The sequence below is a fragment of the Schistocerca nitens genome, chromosome 1 (assembly GCF_023898315.1).
Source record: "Schistocerca nitens isolate TAMUIC-IGC-003100 chromosome 1, iqSchNite1.1, whole genome shotgun sequence".
NCBI classification, from domain to species: Eukaryota; Metazoa; Arthropoda; class Insecta; order Orthoptera; family Acrididae; genus Schistocerca; species Schistocerca nitens.
The window spans coordinates 1109332064-1109351287 of record NC_064614.1 but is presented as its reverse complement, the minus strand read 5'-3'; the positions used below and the strand labels follow the sequence as shown (position 1 = coordinate 1109351287).

General features: G+C 45.6%; 1 protein-coding gene across 1 annotated transcript in view; it reads right to left on the bottom strand.

The window, feature by feature from the left end:
* LOC126198921 (transcription factor IIIB 90 kDa subunit) overlaps positions 1-19224 on the bottom strand; it is a 382817-nt gene that overhangs the window by 122449 nt on the left and 241144 nt on the right. The window lies entirely within an intron of this gene.

Sequence of the window (19224 nt, the reverse complement as noted above, 5' to 3'; positions counted from 1 at the left end):
CCGTGACATATAGCCATCTAGCGCAAATCTCATCCACAACTGTACTAACTGTTATGAACCGGAGTATTGCTGTATTGGCTTTAGATATCGGATGAAAGCGGTTCACGGACGCCGTGAAAGGGCAGCAAAGATGAGCATATCGCACTGAAGTGCGTAAAGGACGTTTCGGCAGAGATAAAAAAAGAACCGCTCTGGGCGGCGACACGACGTTGCACTTCGGTAGCTTCGAGATCTCCGTCCGGTTCTCTTATCTGCGTCCGTCCTGCTTTCACAGCAACCGTTATTGTTAAGCAGGTACTGTTCGCAAATTAAAAAGCACAGAAATGGACTAAAAGTTATGATTTGATGCCCGATAACGGATTTTATGAATTTATGACGCCTGCGTTAAATGGACTGATGCGCAGCAGTCAGTGAATGACCCATATTTTACTTCAGCAATGGCAAACATTAAAATCTAGATGATTTCAAGACTTAGATGATTACCTACTGACATTGACGTGATGTCTCAGTGTTTCAAAGTTCCATTGAAACATCGGTTTCTAAAAAGTAAACAATGACATTGAATCCATTATTTTGTAATCACCTATTACTTTATTGTGCTGCTGCCACAACGAAAACACACACACACACACACACACACACACACACACACACAATCGTGCCCGCTTCTTTTGTGTGTGTGTATTGTGTTGTGTTGTTCACGTGTGTTTGATTATAGTTATCGTAAAGCATTTGAAATGAATGCAGGAATGGGTCTTTTGATAATGCCACAGCCATAGTTCTCATATGCGCAATAATCAACCGCAATACGAGAGCAGACATCGTCGCTCAGAGCACAAAACTGTGACTGAGAATTCTACCCGAAATATTTTGCTGGTTACTAATACGATGAGCGCTTAACCTGTAATGCCAAGCTGATCTGTCAATAGCATGTTTCCAGTCACTAGATACTCTTCAAGGTGGCTATCAACGCAACATTTAGCAATTTACGAGGTGAGCAGAAAAATGTTCCATAACCAGGAGGAGGAAAAAACAAATATTCGTGCTACAGGAAGTAGGCCTAATGCTTTCCCTGATTCCTTTCAAATAACTTCTTTCACACATGATCTTTACTTTATTTCCGTACTGTCGTTCAGGTTTCTGTAAACTACAGTTTTTGTTCTATTCCAATTCTTCTCGTGTCTATAACAAAAGATTTAATATCAATTTAGTTCAAAATGTAATACGTAAGATAACTCAGATTTATTACCAAACAATAAGGAAATATTCGCTCGCTTCTGACAAATAACTGAGGTGCTAGACGCTTTAATTACAAAAACATCTCACTTCTTGCGTTTCAGACGAAGATATTTCAGTTTGGAAAAATTTGGAAATTTGTGGTAAGGTCTTATGGGCCCAAACTGCTGGGGTCATCGGTCCCTAAGCTTACACACTAGTTAATCTAACTTACACTAACTTACGCTAAGGACAACACACACACACACACACACACACACACACACACACACACACACGCCCGAGGGAGGCTTCAAAACTCCGACGGGGAGAGTCGCGAGAACCGTGACAAGACGCCGTAGACCGCGCGGCTATTACAGTTTCTCTTGTTTTATAGACCCCCTCATGTACGTTAACACTTCTGCAAGTGACTACATGAAACCACACCGACCATCAGCTCTCAGCTAGAACATTCACCACCTACTTCTTTCGGTGCGAAGCTTCAACATGAAAGCCAGCGACAGAGGCAAAGCGCTATGGTTACTGTAGGACACTTGTTTTTGGAAATAGTGGAGTTCAAGACATAGTCCGGCCACAGAGATTTAGATACTTTGCGGATTCCGTTAATGGCTTACGGAGAATCCTGGGAAGAGTCCTTTATAAAGGCCCTGATTGTTTTCCTGCAACCTGGTTGTCCAATTCGAAATGGGAAGTTGAAAACATCAACGTTCCTTACTTCCAGAATTTTAAATTTTTATTTCGCGCTTTGTCTACACCCTACGCCTTGTTAAAACTAAACTTCTTATATGTCCGATTTTTTGGACAACAATGTCATGTCGTTTCAAACGGGGAATTAATTCTGTTACATAAGCGAAGCAATACACTAAACGGCCAAAATATATTAGTATATTCTGCCAAGAGACAACATTCATCCTAAGGGCTAGGTACTTAGTATCTAAAGACATCAATTATTTTATACGACTCTAATGAGTGCCGCATCGACGGGACGTTAAAACCCAATTTCACTTCCGTAATTACAGTGTTTTTATCTTATTGCGGACAGATCACGGTTATTGCATGTATACCTGCATGTGTATTTTCGACACTTTTTGTAGAGAAACGTAGAACCTAACGATATTCCCTGTCTATTAGTATCCTTCCTCCATGAGAATCAGTGCCAACATAAATTCTCATCTCAAAAACACGGTCCGGTTTGTTGAACTCGTCCAAACTCCGTGAAAGTAAAATTTTTAATGGTCTAGCAGTACTAAATAATTGGCTTCGATCTGCTCGTATAGCTTGTTGCGCAGTGCGCTAGGTTGCAGATTAACAACCTCTGGTCCAAAACGTAAATTAAAACAATTATCTGCGTCAGTCACTTGTATGTTCTCCCAAGACACTTTTCGACGGATTACACCATCATCAGTGTATTATATTACGTTTTTGTTCGCTAGATGTAGCCAGTTATCTGTTTTGAGTTTCAATGCACAATAATAAAGTATAATTAGCACTTGTTAGAGTAATACAGGACTGGAATTACAAATTTTAAATACAAGATGTTGCAGCAGAAAGAATCCTGAGGGTCGTCATTAACGTACATTTTCATTATTAGATGGCGCACAAACACGCAATAACATGAACAATCCAGAGATAGTACAGAGGTAGAGACACAGTACCTTAAGTCAACGAGCATTAATTACTAGCTTAAACTGTGGATCAAGGATACAAAAACGTGTATAAAGTGTTTAATTCTTCACAACATTTTCGCTTACGAATGTCATTATAGCGAAAATCTTCATTCCTGTACATCGGCAGATTTTCACCCTTGTTTATGTAAATGCTGGGGTGGCACACAATCCTCATCCCGGTAACACGTTTTAGAAACAGTTAAAACACGATAAAATATAAAACACAGTTTATATGGTTCACAGACAAATGGCGCAGACAACAGCCTCTCTTAGCTGTCCTAAGCGCTACGGATACAGGAAGCACATCTGGCCACAAAGTCAAACAAAACAATTTTGTCGAATTTTTGGGGGAGGGATGGGAGGGGAGGGGGGGGGGGAGAAAGAAAAAAACGGAGCCTTTACGACGGGAAAAACGCCAGGAAAGAGAGACTAAACAACTTTCTATTCTGGTTTTGTGCTGAAGATTCAAATCGACATTTATAAAATCGCATGTATCGACGATATCCACTCAGTACTAATACAGTGGGAAAAGAGTAGGGAGCGGGTGGTAGCATCGACACGCAGAGAGCCGTTGCAAAATCACGTTTGAGCCATATTGGTTATTCGAAGCTTCGTGTCAGGTTCAGCAGAGCGGTTAACAAGGTGACAAGGTTTACTAGTTAGCATTCTTTCTCACTCATTCCCAAAGTCTTTTCGCAATCGCAAGTCGTGTGCATAGTGCAACCGGAAATGAGGACGTAGGCTGTACTGGCAACTGGCCCTCCACAATACGACCTTAACCCCCCCCCCCCTTCCTTTGTTATGGATAAATTTCTTGTCTGTCTGAAGCGTTTGTCAGTCCGCAAACTACGTACCAGGAACACAGCGCTACTTTTAGAAATGACAGTGTTTTCCGCCTGTATTTTTATTAAATAGACTTACAATCGTGAATATAAGACTATTGCTCTAAGTAACGATTCACCATTAAGTGCGTTAATGCACAAGCATTCCTCTTAAGACGGCGTCGTCCTAATGTCATCTCCGTTTACACGTTTCATATGCATAATGAATCAGGATTTCTTGTCATTATGGCACTCCCTAACCATTCCCTGTCGCACTGCACTCTTATTTATATCACTGCTGGGTTGTGGGCGTAAAAAAAAGGAAAGAAAACGCTTCGGCGACAATACCGTCGACGTCGTCACCATTAGACACGAAAAAATAGTTCGAGAAGGGAAAGACGGTGAGGGCAATTGGCCGAGGTAACCATCACTCATACGCCTCAAGTAGTTTACGGAAAACTGAAACCAGAATGGCTGGGATTTAAACCGTCGACCTCCCAGTGCGAGTCCAGTGTGTTAACCATTCCATTGCTTAGAAATCCGTTACGCTAATCGCACACGATACTTCAGGGAAAGCAAAGAAAGTGTCAGTCACGATGTTCAGGTAGTTATGAACACAACAAACATGATGACACTCCTATCAAACCCTCCGTTTCCAGTGTCAACACTTCAATGTTTTATTTTTACCGCTAATTCGACCTGCCTATTTTACTGCACTAAAAAACACAAAGGAGAAATTGTTACTGTTGTTAGAAAGGATCCTTGTTTTATATAGAATATTTCACGACAGCAATACGTTTCGTTGGTATTGGTGGAAACATACCGCACCAGAGTCAACAAAATTCTTCAGGGTATGTGACCTCATTGTCAGTGTGTAAAATTGTCCGACGTTTCGGCCACTGTTGCAAATAGCTTTCCTTAGGGTGCTTTTTTAGTTAGCCAAAGCACGCTGAGGAAGGTCATTTGCAACAGTGGCCGAAACGTCAGAGAATTTTACACGCTGACAATGTGGTGACATACCCCGAGGAATTTTATTGACCGCAAAAAAACACACTTACGTATTATACCTCGTCGTATACGACCACCTTTAAAACCTAGTAGATAAATAACTAGTTGTATTCAGCTGCATTGAATTTCTCGGCATTAACACAAAGTGAAAGTAAAACGCGTAATCGAATCACAGACTAAGCACTTATAAATCTCCTAAAATTTCACACTTCGAGAAAATTTCCCAAAGAACGGAAAAGTAATAGCTGCGAAGAAACCGTTATCAAAATCTGGGAAAGGTCAGTCGAGGTGGCGACTGTACAGAGAAAGCGCAGACTAACGGCAGCTTTGGTAACGGCTTTCGAGAGAACCCGAGCGGACCATCGTGTTGCCAGACGCTCCATTTCGTCACCTCAGCGACGTCTGCGGCCACAAACATGACTCTGTGGTCGTTTAAAGTGCAGTGGCGTTGAAAGTAACTTTACATCACAGGTCCTCACTTAAGATCACCACGATTGTTCGCAGCTTGGGGCACCAAACTGGCGTTGTGCTGGATCTGTTTTCCGAGCGAACGAAAACAGTCGGTTGTGGAGACAGGAAAAGTAGATTAGGTGCAGCAGCAGACAAACATCACTTCCGAACACGAGACGCACTCAAAGGTGCAGCGAGGCCCACCAATGACCTTTGTGAGTTCTGTCGAGGTCCTGCCAGAATTACAATCTGTGAAGAATGTCCATATGAAATGTATCCGAAATAATATTAATTTCAAATCCTCTCATTGTTCCATCTCCAATATTAATTGTACTCTTCCGCTCATTTCATTCCCTTTGAAGGGGAATGAGAGATCTCTCGGCAGACTTAGCTCTTAATAAGAGATAATCGAATATTTACTAAGGCGATTCATGAAACTTCCTGGCAGAGTAAAACTGTGTGTCGGACCGAGACTCGAACTCGGGATCTTTGCCATTCGCGGGCAAGTGCTCTACCAACTGAGCTACCCAAGCACCACTCACGACCCGTACTCACAGCTCTCTTCCGCCAGTACCTCGTCTCCTACCTTCCAAACTTCACAGAAGCTCTCCTGCGGAACTTGCAGAACTAGCACTCGTGGAAGAAACGAGTCGTGCTTAGGTAGCTCAGATGGTAGAGCACTTACCCGCGAAAGGCAAAGGTCCCGAGTTCGAGTCTCGGTCCGGCACACAGTTTTAATCTGCCAGGAAGTTTCATATCAGCGCACACTCCGTCGCAGAGTGGAAATTTCATTCTGGAAGGTGATTCATATTCGACACGGTTTATATCTTGGGGTACGAGTTGTTGATGTTAAAATCCAGATTCACCGATGTCGATGATGATGCTGACAGACGCCGCAAGTTCAGGTCTCACAAGCGTCACGACGCTACGGCACCACCGAGAAGATTATACCGGAAGATGGCTGGCTCTGAGCACTATGCGACTTAACTTCTGAGGTCATCAGTCGCCTAGACCTTAGAACTAATTAAACCTAACTAACCTAAGGACATCACACACATCTATGCCCGAGGCAGGATTCGAATCTGCGACCGTAGCGGTCGCTCGGCTCCAGACTGTAGCGCCTAGAACCGCACGGCCACTCCGACCGGCACCGGAAGATGAAAACGGCAGGAAATACAAGAACACGAAGAGACTACTACAAAGAAACTGTTACATATGTAACACATCTGATATTGTTGTTCATGTTGACAAATTGATCGAGAAGTAATGCGAATCTATGTCTGCTTTATGTAAGAAACGATGTGCACCACTAACTTAAGACAGGCATGACAGTACCTGCTTGTCGCGAAATATGACATCAAGTCCAACAAAATGTAACTAAAAGCCTTTTCTCGTCACGCCATGTGGAAACAGGCAAGCGGTTCTAAATCTATCATGGATAAAGTAATGTTTCTAGGAAAGAGGGCGTGGTGGATTTACGTTTCAGTACAGCTACTATTCAGAAATTGCTATGTTAAACTTATTGAAAACGATATTTGCAACTTCAGGAATACTGCACAATAAAAGTTCGAACAACATGAGTAATGTGTAGCCTCAGTTTTATGACATGCTTAACGGTAAACTACCGACGGCTCTGACGCTGCCTCACATGCTAAACACTGAATATATTATTCCGTTAATTATGACTGTTTAATGGAATTGGTAGTCATACATGATGCTACTGGTGAGGCCCATAGTTTGTTTTGGAATTAATCACGGGGTGCTAACAAGACCAAAACTAGGACATTCCCCTATGACACACGACTCTGCCCTACTCGGACAATATGCACCGGTTTGTCGGGCTTTTGGAATGATAGTTCTAGTCCGTCATATTAGTAATTGCGTTACGTATCCAGAAAAAAAGTGCAGAAAATTCCCTTTGGAGTGAACTACATCATGTCTAAGGAACCACCCGTTCAACGAGCAAATCGTTTTACGAGGTTTATGTTCGCTGGACTTATACACCAACTATTAGGTACATTCAGAGTAATTGGTTTCAATGTGGCTGGCCAACCATTCCGCTCAATAAGGAGTCAATCATATTTCTCAGATTTTTTTGTGACATCTATGAATGATATTGTGTGTTCCTTTCATAAGACTTAAAAAACATGCAGTCTTCATCCACTTTTTTTGGTATCAGCACGTGGAACTGTACGTGTCTCTCATATCATCACGTCACACAGTTTAACCACAAGCGCTTGATAGCAAATACAATATGGCAGCTAATGCTCCAGACGACGTGCGGTCTAAGCTGAAATACGTCTGTGCCCGTCCGTAAGCTCCGCAAAACTTGACAAGATAAATACATTACAAAAAGAACATGCTAACTACTCGGTAGAAATGAATGAAAGTGCGTGAGCTTGTTGCCAAAGGTCTCCCAGTCATCCACAGAAAGTTGGACGTCACATGGTGTGAGGTGCGTGTCACTACAGCGCCAGATGGGGCTGGCCCTACAATATAAGGCAGTTGAAGGTACGGGAAAAGGCAAGTGTGTTCAATCAGCGAGAATTTACAGCCCGCTGTAGTGGTGTCCTTCACTAAAACTTGGCCCAGAGACAACATATGGATGACTTCACGCTGAGAAGAATCATCAGGGAACTGGAAGAAAAACGGAGTGTGACGAATGCTGTCCACAGGTTTGGAATCGCTCACAGTATTGTTTCACGTGCACAGGGAGCGGAGAAGAGGCTGTCGACCATGGTCAACTACAGCAGCAGATGACCGCTACATCGACCAACAGGCAAAAATGAACCACGCGAAACAGTGGGTGCAACTGTAACCACATCAACAGAACTGCAAAAAGCAATCTCATGCTGCACAGTGCCACGGCGACTGCAAGGGGGTGGTCTCTTTCCCCAACGACCTGTGCGCTGTGTTCGGTAGACACCAGCATATCGTGGCACCGTTTGCAATAGTGCCAAGAGCATAGGGACCGGACCAAGCCGAGGAGAGCAGATTCAATCTGAGTAGTGACTCTGAACGTACCCTCAGATGACGAAGCCGGCCGGAGTGGCCGTGCGGTTCTAGGCGCTACAGTCTGGAACCGAGCGACCGCTACGGTCGCAGGTTCGAATCCTGCCTCGGGCATGGATGTGTGTGATGTCCTTAGGTTAGTTACGTTTAATTAGTTCTAAGTTCTAGGCGACTGATGACCACAGAAGTTAAGTCGCATAGTGCTCAGAGCCATTTGAACCATCAGATGACGAGAGGTGGGAACACACAATGCAACCAAGAACAGTGCCGAACATGATCGTTTTGGTGGTCCAAGTGTTATGGTGATGTTGCACGAGCGTACTGATACCCAAATTTTCGAACACGGTACACTCGCCGGTCAACGTTACTGTGACTCTATACTCCTTACCTATGTTCATCTTTTCATTGGTGCATTCGGCCCTAACTTCATTTTGTGGATAACAATGAACGACCGCTTCTGATCTTCGCAGGTGGAAGAGCGCTTCCAACGAGAGGATACTCGGCGAACGACCGCCCTGCACGTTCCCCCGACTTAAATTCCACAGATCATGTCTGGGACACGTTGGGGAGACATGTTTCAGCATGTCCACATGCACCAACGACGATCCAGCAGTTCTCAACCGAGCTGGTGGAGGAATGGAAAGCCCTACCACAAGAACTCCTTACCAGCCTTGCTGTCCCTGCTGATCACACACCCTGTTAAGACCCATGTTCCGCCTTTTGTAATGGCCGGGGAGCCATCGGAAATAGCGGTAACTTCAGTGGTATTATTGCCTTTTGTATAAAAGCGTCTGTTCTTTTCGTCTCATTGCATATTTCTTTGAGTTGCATTATGTACTATATTGTAGGAGTTCTTTCTTTGCATGGTCCAAGATTCAACGAGCTACGTTAGTATGCAGTGACACATTATACGAAAGTTACTTTCATCCTTGAGCTGTCACAGCTCGAGTGCATCCATGGATCAAGTAGTCTTCATGTTACATATTGTGCAACATCCAAACTGTTGTTACAGTGGAATAAAAAGTAACTATTATGGTATTTGGTAATGCACATAAAATCTGAATCATGACGTCCGGTGGAGACATGAAGATGATTCCTCCCGAACTGGTGTCGTTTTCAAAGAAACAATAAAGGATTGAAGAGTCTGCTACGGTGAAACATGAACATTGCGGAAGTACCGTTTTCCACGTGGTTTCTGCACATTTCTTCTGACCGTTCTTATCGTTTCAGTGGGAACAATTAATAGTTTACTTTTAAAACCAGTGGACAGTATTTCAGATTGGCTGGGCATAATGAGACGTCATCTTATAATGCTACAAGACGGCCGTTTTTTCCTGCGACGATCGAAACGTATTCAATGAAGTCGCAGAAATGGATTAACAACAACAGCGCAGCATGATTATGGAGTAAATTTACAATGTGTTGAAGAAACTGATATTGTGATATAAACAAACATTTACTTTCTCTTACTGTTCTGTTCAGACTAGGTAACACCACAAGGATAATTCTCGAACTCGAGATTTGTATGTGCAGAATAGTATCTGTGCTGCTTTCAAGATTATCTAAGCCACACATATTCCTTCACACCCATGTATTACACGCCCAAACAAAGTTGACACTCCGCGCTGTGACTGACGGGAGCGGCCGACACTCGGCGCTGTGACTGACGGGAGCGACCAAAAAGGTATTTCCCATTTACAGTCGCTTCCGTCAGCCACAGCGCAGAGTGTCAACTTTGTTTGCGTGAATAATACATAGTGTTCATGAAGGAACATGGGCACTGACTTAACTATTTCTGTTCTGCCACACTCCCTTCCGTTTCAATTGTGTGAGTTACCGACATGAAAAGCATATCTGCCGGATTTGGAGACAATTGCATTAATTTGATGTTATAAACAGGATTTGAGGAGGAGCTATTTTCGTTTTTAAGAAAAGTGGCGAGATCACAACTGCTAGAAGCGACCACAATTTGGTCCCTCACGACGATGAATCCAGCGTGTCATATTTATTTTGGACGTCAATGTTAGCACATTTTTGTCTCTGCCTGAACTGTTTTGCTAGTGTTAGTATTCAGGCGTCCGTTGTTGGTTTGCGTTAACCCTTCCTTTCAAACATCCCCACGATAAAATGACCAGCTCCCATAAGATTGGGCGAAGGCGGCGGCACAAATCCCTTTGAAATGGCACAAATCCCGTCGCAATGGAAGTTTTTCTGGACGGAGGCTGAATTTAAGCTTTACTGGTACGTGACGTACCTTCACCCCTCTCAAGTACTGTAGGTGGCAAACAAATGCAATCGAGAGTTTCATACGTGCAGCTATTGTCATGGTTGTACATAATAAGGTGACATCAATTATGCATGACCATGATGTCTTTTATTAAACACTTACTTTGGTTGGATTAAGGCATTCATCATGTGGCGTACTGCGATTACCACTTCTGTAACACGAGAATTTCGGGAAGCAAGGGACCCTTATGGTATGATAAACCACGGCACTCCACAAACTGGTTCCCCAGTGGCGCTATTCCGACACAATACAAGTTTGAATGAGGTCTGGAGGCATGTTCAGACAGCATGAATGTTAACGCAATTGCTCGCAATAAGCAGGATATTTGAGTTCGAAACCCGATCTAGGATGGATTTCCATTTGCACGACATATTCAAGAAAAGGAAAGTTGCGTTGTCGGCCAAGTCGTAAACCAACTTGACATTTTCAGGCTTCTAGAACTAACACATGAAAATAAAACAGTCAACAGGCGTGGACGCGCTTCAGAAATTCATAAAGTAGGTTTCTGGTTTCAAACTCTGCTGACTATTAAATTTGCAACACCATAATGCGGCATGCACCAAACGTCAAATTGGCATGAAGTGAACTACGGTGCTTAGATATGCAAATGATTAGAATTTCAGTGCAACCGCACAAGTAAATAGTCGTAATGATACCTACACTGGAATTTAAGGGAAGACTGAGCAGAGGGTCACGTTCTGCCTCATGAAACCTACTGAGAAACGCCTACCAAGTTTTGGAATCCGACAGTGGCAAGATCGTGACCTATCGAGACAGCAGTTTATCGGCCCATGATACTGACGCTGACATTGGCCGGCATCCCACGATTATCATGCGAATAGGGAATCGATGGGTCCAGAAGAGCCATTCTGAACGCAATGTCAGGATCTTACTTGCCCCTTGTGAGTAGTTCCCGAGAGGAAGGAAGCTATCGGATATCGTTCCCTTGTCCTGGCATTTCCCATGAGCCTCTCCAGACAAGACCTGGCTCTCCAAGCCAAATCACGATGGACGTATCCGTATGTAGAGTTTAGAGGAGAACGGTCGTTGCAAGTTTGCTTCCGGCATCATCAAACGGCCCAGTACCTGGTGTGATGTTACGGGGTGCCATTTAGTTGACTACACGATCATCTCTGGTACGATCATCTCTGGTTCACGTGGAATGTAATTTAGACAGCAGCATTTCTGACGTGTTATGGCCGGCGGCTGTGCCCTTTCTTCGATAACTGCGTGATGTTATCTTTCAAAAAGATTATACAAGACGTTGCCAGTGTTTTCTTGAACTACCACTGCACAGGGTGCGTTCGACTGTTGCCCTGGCCAATATGTTCTCAGATCTCTCACCGACTGAAAACATCTGGACATGGTTTGTCGAGAGACTTGCACGATACCGCTTGTCAGTCACTACAATTGATAAACTCTGGCAAAGAGCCGAGGCAACATGGAAAGACGCACATGTTTGTGATGTCCATTTGGGTTAAAACAACTGTTGCTGAAAGAAGTTTTCACCTCTGTGTTTTAAATTTCTCATTCTATATACCACACTAAATCACAAATTTGAAGTAGTATTCTTTCTACTATATGTACTTGCACATTACGTAAAATTTCGCTACTTGCTTTGCTTTCTGGTGTTGAAAATTTAATAATGACTCGTTTTGGAAGGGCAATGGATAAAGACAGAATTGTTATTAAGAGCGCCAAAATCTGGTAACGGACCATCACTTGAAGATCTCTCCTGGAAGTTAGTAAAAGGGGCCTTTCGTGTACGTACATTTCTTAGTATTTGATTTTATACTTATGAACATAAGGTAGTATCTTTACTAATGTCAAATGTACACGACCCGGTCACATTAATGTGACCACCGCCTATGTTCGACATCAACGTGCAATAACCACTCACAAACGGCAGGTGGCAGCATTAGCAGTGAAGGGTATACAAAACATGTCAGGGAGACGCGGACAACAGCGTAGTCGTCATAATGCGGGTGCGGGGCAATGAAGTCCAAAGGGGCATGATTATTGCATTTCAGGCCAAAGGTGACCGCCCCGGGTAGCTGAGTGGTCAGCGCGACAGTATGTCAATCTAAAGGCCCGGATTCGATTCCCGGCTGGGTCAGTGATTTTCTGCGCTCAGGGACTGGGTGTTGTGTTGTCCTAATCATTTTTAGGCCAAAGGTGGAAACATTTCCCAAACGGCAGAGTTTGTAAACTGTTCGCGTGACATCATGGTTAAAGCAAGCGCCGTGCGTGGCAAAATAGTGCTATCCAAATCCGGCGTCGAAGTAACTGTGGTGCGACACGGCCACCGATGACAGAGGTGGACGACGCCTGCGGAGATGTGTGCAGGCGAATAGTCGTGCAACTGTTGAGCAACTGACTGCCCAGATTAACCAAGGAGCTAGCAACAGTGTCTCCTCATTGGCCGTTCAGCAATCTTTGTGCCTATTGGGCTCTGCAGAAGGCGCCTGGTTCACGCACCCATGCCGACTGCTGTGCATTGGTGACGAAGGCTGCAATTTGCACGCCAATACCGTAACTGGACGTCCACTTAGTGGTGACAAGTGATCTTTTGAGATTAATCACGGGCCCGCACCTCGTGGTCGTGCGGTAGCGTTCTCGCTTCCCACGCCAGGGTTCCCGGGTTCGATTCCCGGCGGGGTCAGGGATTTTCTCTGCCTCGTGATGGCTGGGTGTTGTGTGATGTCCTTAGGTTAGTTAGGTTTAAGTAGTTCTAAGTTCTAGGGGACTGATGACCATAGATGTTAAGTCCCATAGTGCTCAGAGCCATTTGATTAATCACGGCTTGCGCTCCAACGGACCTCTGAAAGAAAACACCCCACAATCAGAAGGTAGCGTTATGATCTGAGGAAGGTTTTCGTGGTATTCCCTGTGTGTTCTCGTCATTCTGGAAGGTACAATGGATGAATACAAGTATGTACTTATCCGTGGGGATCATTCCCACCCTTACATGCTGTTTGACAATATCATGAAAAGGATAGATTGCTACTCACGATAGAGAGGATATGTTGAGTCGGAGACAGGCACAACAAAAAGACTGCTAAACGTTTGAGCTTTCTACATCTACATCTACATCCATGCTCCGCAAGCCACCTGACGGTGTGTGGCGGAGGGTACCCTGAGTACCTCTATCGGTTCTCCCTTCTATTCCAGTCTCGTATTGTTCATGGAAAGAAGGATTGTCGGTATGCTTCTGTGTGGGCTCTAATCTCTCTGATTTTATCCTCATGGTCTCTTCGCGAGATATACGTAGGAGGGAGCAATATACTGCTTGACTCTTCGGTGAAGGTATGTCCTCGAAACTTTAACAAAAGCCCGTACCGAGCTACTGAGCGTCTCTCCTGCAGAGTCTTCCACTGGAGTTTATCTATCATCTCCGTAACGCTTTCGCGATTACTAAATTATCCTGTAACGAAGCGCGCTGCTCTCCGTTGGATCTTCTCTATCTCTTCTATCAACCCTATCTGGTACGGATCCCACACTGCTGAGCAGTATTCAAGCAGTGGGCGAACAAGCGTACTGTAAGCTACTTCCTTTGTTTTCGGATTGCATTTCCTTAGGATTCTTCCAATGAATCTCAGTCTGGCATCTGCTTTACCGACGATCAACTTTATATGATCATTCCATTTTAAATCACTCCTAATGCCTACTCCCAGATAATTTATGGAATTAGCTGCTTCCAGTTGCTGACCTGCTATTTTGTAGCTAAAAGATAAGGGAACTATCTTTCTATGTATTCACAGCACATTACACTTGTCTACATTGAGATTCAATTGCCATTCCCTGCACCATGCGTCAATTCGCTGCAGATCCTCCTGCATTTCAGTACAATTTTCCATTGTTACAACCTCTCGATACACCACAGCATCATCCGTAAAAAGCCTCAGTGAACTTCCGATGTTATCCACAAGGTCATTTATGTATATTGTGAATAGCAACGGTCCTATGACACTCCCCCGTGGCACACCTGAAATCACTCTTACTTCGGAAGACTTCTCTCCATTGAGAATGACATGCTGCGTTCTTTTATCTAGGAACTCTTCAATCCACTTGTAAAGTGGACAATATACACACGTACACACAAGCACAACTCCCACGCACATGTCCACTGTTTCTGGCCACCGAGGCGGGAGAGCCTTTTTGTTATGCCTGTCTGCAACTCAGTATCTCCCCTATATGCTGAGTAGCACTCTATCCTTTTCATAACATTCGATCTTGGATTTTCTTATATGCACTTTGTTTATGCTAGGCACGATGGCCTCTACCAGCAGCAGCTACTTGTTGCACAACTCGGAGTGTACGTGCGTGGTTCGAAGAGCAGTAGGTTGAGTTTATCGCGTTCCGTACACTGTAACTGTTCAGTGTAGATAATGATACAACGGCGTGACTGATCTCGGAAAGTTGCACGTATATTACAAAAATCATTACAATTGATTCCTAAGTCAATTTTAGAACTCTCGTATTTCATTAAAGGTGTTTAAAGTTCTTTGTAATTTCTTACCAAGCTCTTATGCAGTGATCTTACTTTCGCGAATGAGGAAAATTCTTCCGATTCTTTTGAATAGCCACGATATTGTATCTCTTCTGCCTTGGCCTTGACGCCTAGAATTCGAAATAATGCACTTTTTTAGCACTCTTAACGAGATAGACGAAAATTACTTTTCTTTCATTGGCAACTGTATTCTTGCTGAACGTTCAGCTGCGATATATTACAGTCGTCTTTATCATTTCCGTGATACAATAACTTTTGCTTATCATTCAGGATACTGTAATATAGAATTCATAAGATTTCATGTAAGACTTCACCTAAGAACACGTCTTTAATGTGTAAGTCTGTTCCATGTAATATAAAGTACTGTATTACCTCCGTAACTACTCTTAGACATGGAACATATACACTGATCAGCCAAAACATTATGCCCACCTACATAATAGCTGGTATGTCCGCCTTTGGCACACATAGCAACAGCTATATTTCGTGGCATGGAACCAATGAAGCCGTGGTAGGTCGCTGGAGGAAGTTGGCACCACATTTGCACACCTAATTCCCGTAAATTCAGGTGAGATGGATGGTGAGCTCTGATTCCACCTTCAGTCACATCGCGATAGGGTTCAGATTTGGATTGTTGGCGGGCCAGCATATCAACTGGCACTCGCCACTGTGTTCCTCGAACCACTCGATTTCACTACTGGTCTTGTGACATGGCGCACTATCTTGTTGAAAAATACCACTGCCGTTGGAAAACATGATCGTCATGAAGGGATGTACGTGGTCTGCGACCACTGTACGATACTCCTTGGCCTCACGGGGCCTTGCACGAGCTTTACTTCATGGACGGCCACGTGAATGTTCCCCCCAGAGCATAATGCAGCCGCCGCCAGCTTGTCTCCGTCCCGCATGTGCCAAGGAGCTGTTCCCTTGCAAGACGACGGATTCGTGCCCTCCCATCGACATGATGAAGAAGGTATCGCTCGCTTTGCTGCAGCGTCAACGTCCAGTGCAGATGGTCACGTGTCCATTTCAGATGTAGTTGCCGATGTCGTGGTGTCAACATTGGCACATGTATGAGTTGTCGGTTACGGAGGCCCATCGTTAGGAGTGTTCGGTGCACTGTGTGTTCTCTGCCTAGATCTGCTTCACCGGTCTACCCAGCCTACGATGTCTGACATCTGTAAAGAAGGGCGGCCGCCCAACCGCAGGACGTCTGGACGTGGTTTCACTCTGGTTTCGACACGTGCTGAAGACACTCACCACAGCACTCCTCGAATATCCGACAAGTCTTGCACTTTCCGAAACGCTCGTGACGAGCCTCTGGGCCATCACAATCTGCCCTCAGTCAAACTAGGATACATCGCGCGCCTTCCCGGTTCTTCACACGGACCGCATGCTTACTGATACTACATGCACCGTGCGTGCGTCTGACTAGCAGTCATTACTTGCCAGGTGACGGTGCTATGGCTTGGACGGGGTTATATCGATAGTAGGTCGGTGATCATACTGTTCTGACTGCTCAACGTACACTACTGCCCATTAACATTGCTACACCACGAAGATGACGTGCTACAGACGCGAAATTTAACCGACAGGAAGAAGATGCTGTGATACGCAAATGATTAGTTTTTCGGAGCATTCACACAAGGTTGACTCCGGTGACGACACCTACAACGTGCTGACATGAGGAAAGTTTCCAACCGATTTCTCATACACAGAGAGCAGTTGACCGGCGTTGCCTGGCGAAACGTCGTTGTGATGCCTCGTGTAAGGAGGAGAAATGCGTAGCATCACTTTTCCGGCTTTGATAAAGGTTGGATTATAGTCTATCGCGATTGCGGTTTATCGTATCGCGACATTGCTGCTCGCGTTGGTCGAGATCCAATGACTGTTAGCAGAATATGGAATCGGTGGGTTCAGGAGGGTAATACGGAACGCCGTGCTGGATCCCAACGGCCTCGTATCACTAGCAGTCGAGATGACAGGCATCTTATCCGAATGGCTATAACGGATCGTGTAACCACGTCTCTGAGTCAATAGATGGGGACGTTTGCAAGACAACAACCATCTGCACGAACAGTTCGACGACGGTTGCAGCAGCGTGGACTATCAGCTCGGAGACCATGGCTGCGGATACCATTGACGCTGCATCACAGACAGGAGCGCCTGCGATGGTGTACTCAGCGACGAACCTGCGTGCACGAATGGCAAAACGTCATTTTTCCGGATGAATCCAGGTTCTGTTTACAGCATCATGATGGTCGCATCTGTGTTTGGCGACATCGCGGTGAACGCACATTGCAAGCGTGTATTCGTCATCGCCATACTGGCGTATCACCCGGCATGATGGTATGGGATGCAATTGGTAACACGTCTCGGTCACCTCTTGTTCGCATTGACGGCACTTTGAACAGTGGACGTTACATTTCGGATGCGTTACGACCCGTGACTCTACCATTCATTCGATCCCTGCGAAACCCTACAGTTGAGCAGGATAATGCACGACCGCATGTTGCAGGTCCTGTACGGGCCTTTCTGTATACAGAAAATGTTCGGCTGTTGCCCTGGCCAGCACATTCCCCAGATCTCTCACCAATTGCAAACGTCTGGTCAATGGTGGCCGAGCAACTAGCTCGTCACAATACGCCAGTCACTACTCTTGATGAACTGTAGTATCGTGTTGAAGCTGCATGGGCAGCTGTACGTGTACACGCCATCCAAGCTCTGGTTGACTCAATGCGCAGGCGTATCAAGGCCGCTATTACGGCCAGAGGTGGTTGTTCTGGGTACTGATTTCTCAGGATCTCTGCACTCAAACTGCGTGAAAATGTAATTACATGTCAGTTCTAGTATAATATATTTGTCCAATGGATACCCGTTTATCATCTATATTTCTTCTTGGTGTAGCAATTTTAATGGCGAGTAGTGTATATTTAAATGATTGTATCTGCTGCCACCAAACTATCCGTATTTAAACCCAGTCGAAAATCTGTGGGACCACCTCGATCGGGCTGTTAGCAGCACGGTTTCTCGGTCGAGAAACCTAGCACAACTGGCCACAGTACTGCAGTCGGCACGGCTACACAATCCTGTCAGTACCTGCCAGAACCTCAATGACTCTTCCTGCACGTGTAGTTAGTAGCTGTCCGCGCTGCATGATATGGTTTTCAGGCTTTTGAGAGGTCGTCGCATTAATGTGACTGAGCAGTGTAGTACAGCAATGCGGGTTAGGGATGGACCGCAAGCGCGGTGACGAGAGCGGCGGTGAGATGTCGGACGCGGGCGAGTCGGCGGCCGCTAGCGGATGTCCTGTGGCTGTGGCGCGGCGCGGGGTGGGCCAGGCGGTGTGGCGGCGCGCCGAGGCGCGGCAGTATGGCGGGGACATGGGCGCGCGCTGGGACGCAGGCGGCGGCGGCGGCCACGGGAAGCGGCGGCTGGGCGCGGCGGCGGCGGCCGCGCTGCTGTCCGGCGTCGCCAGGGGCGCGCTCGCCTGGCTGGCGGACGCCGCGCGACAGCCCGTCCACCTGCTGCTGCTGCAGCTGCACGACGCGCCGCACTCCGCAGGTGCGTCTCTCCACACACGGCCCCAGCTAATTAGTCGCCGCGAACTTCCGAGTTGCTCACCACCAAACATCTCGAGCCGGCACCGTGCGTCCTGTGACGTGCCTCACTCGTCAAAATGTTGCGATTAGTGTACACACAGATGATGATGATGATGTCGTGTGACTAGGGCCTCCCGTCAGGTACACCGTTCGCCTGGTGCAAGCCTTTCGATTTGCGCCACTTCGGCGACTTGCGCGTCGATGGGGATGGAATGATAATGATTAGGACAACACAACACCCAGTCCCTGAGCGGAGAAAATCTCCGACCCAGCCGGGAATCGAACCCGGGCATTTGACCACTTTTTTTTAATCTCATTTTTTTCGTTTTCGTTTGTTGTACCTGCTCAGGGCGGACGTCGCAAGACACCCGTTTCAGTTCGTCCTTGATCCATTAACTCAGTTTATTTATTACAGAGGGCAGCAAACCCTCTGACCGAACACCCTGAGCTACCGTGCCGGCATCCACTCAGCTAACGCGGGCGGACTGTACACACAGAAAAATGAGGTCTCGAGCACAGTACTCTAATATTTTCGAAAATGTCAACAGCCCCAGAAAAGGCGCAAATGGATCCAAACTCGGGGAATGTGTAAAACTATCAGCAAAATGTGATCGGTTATGCGATGACATGG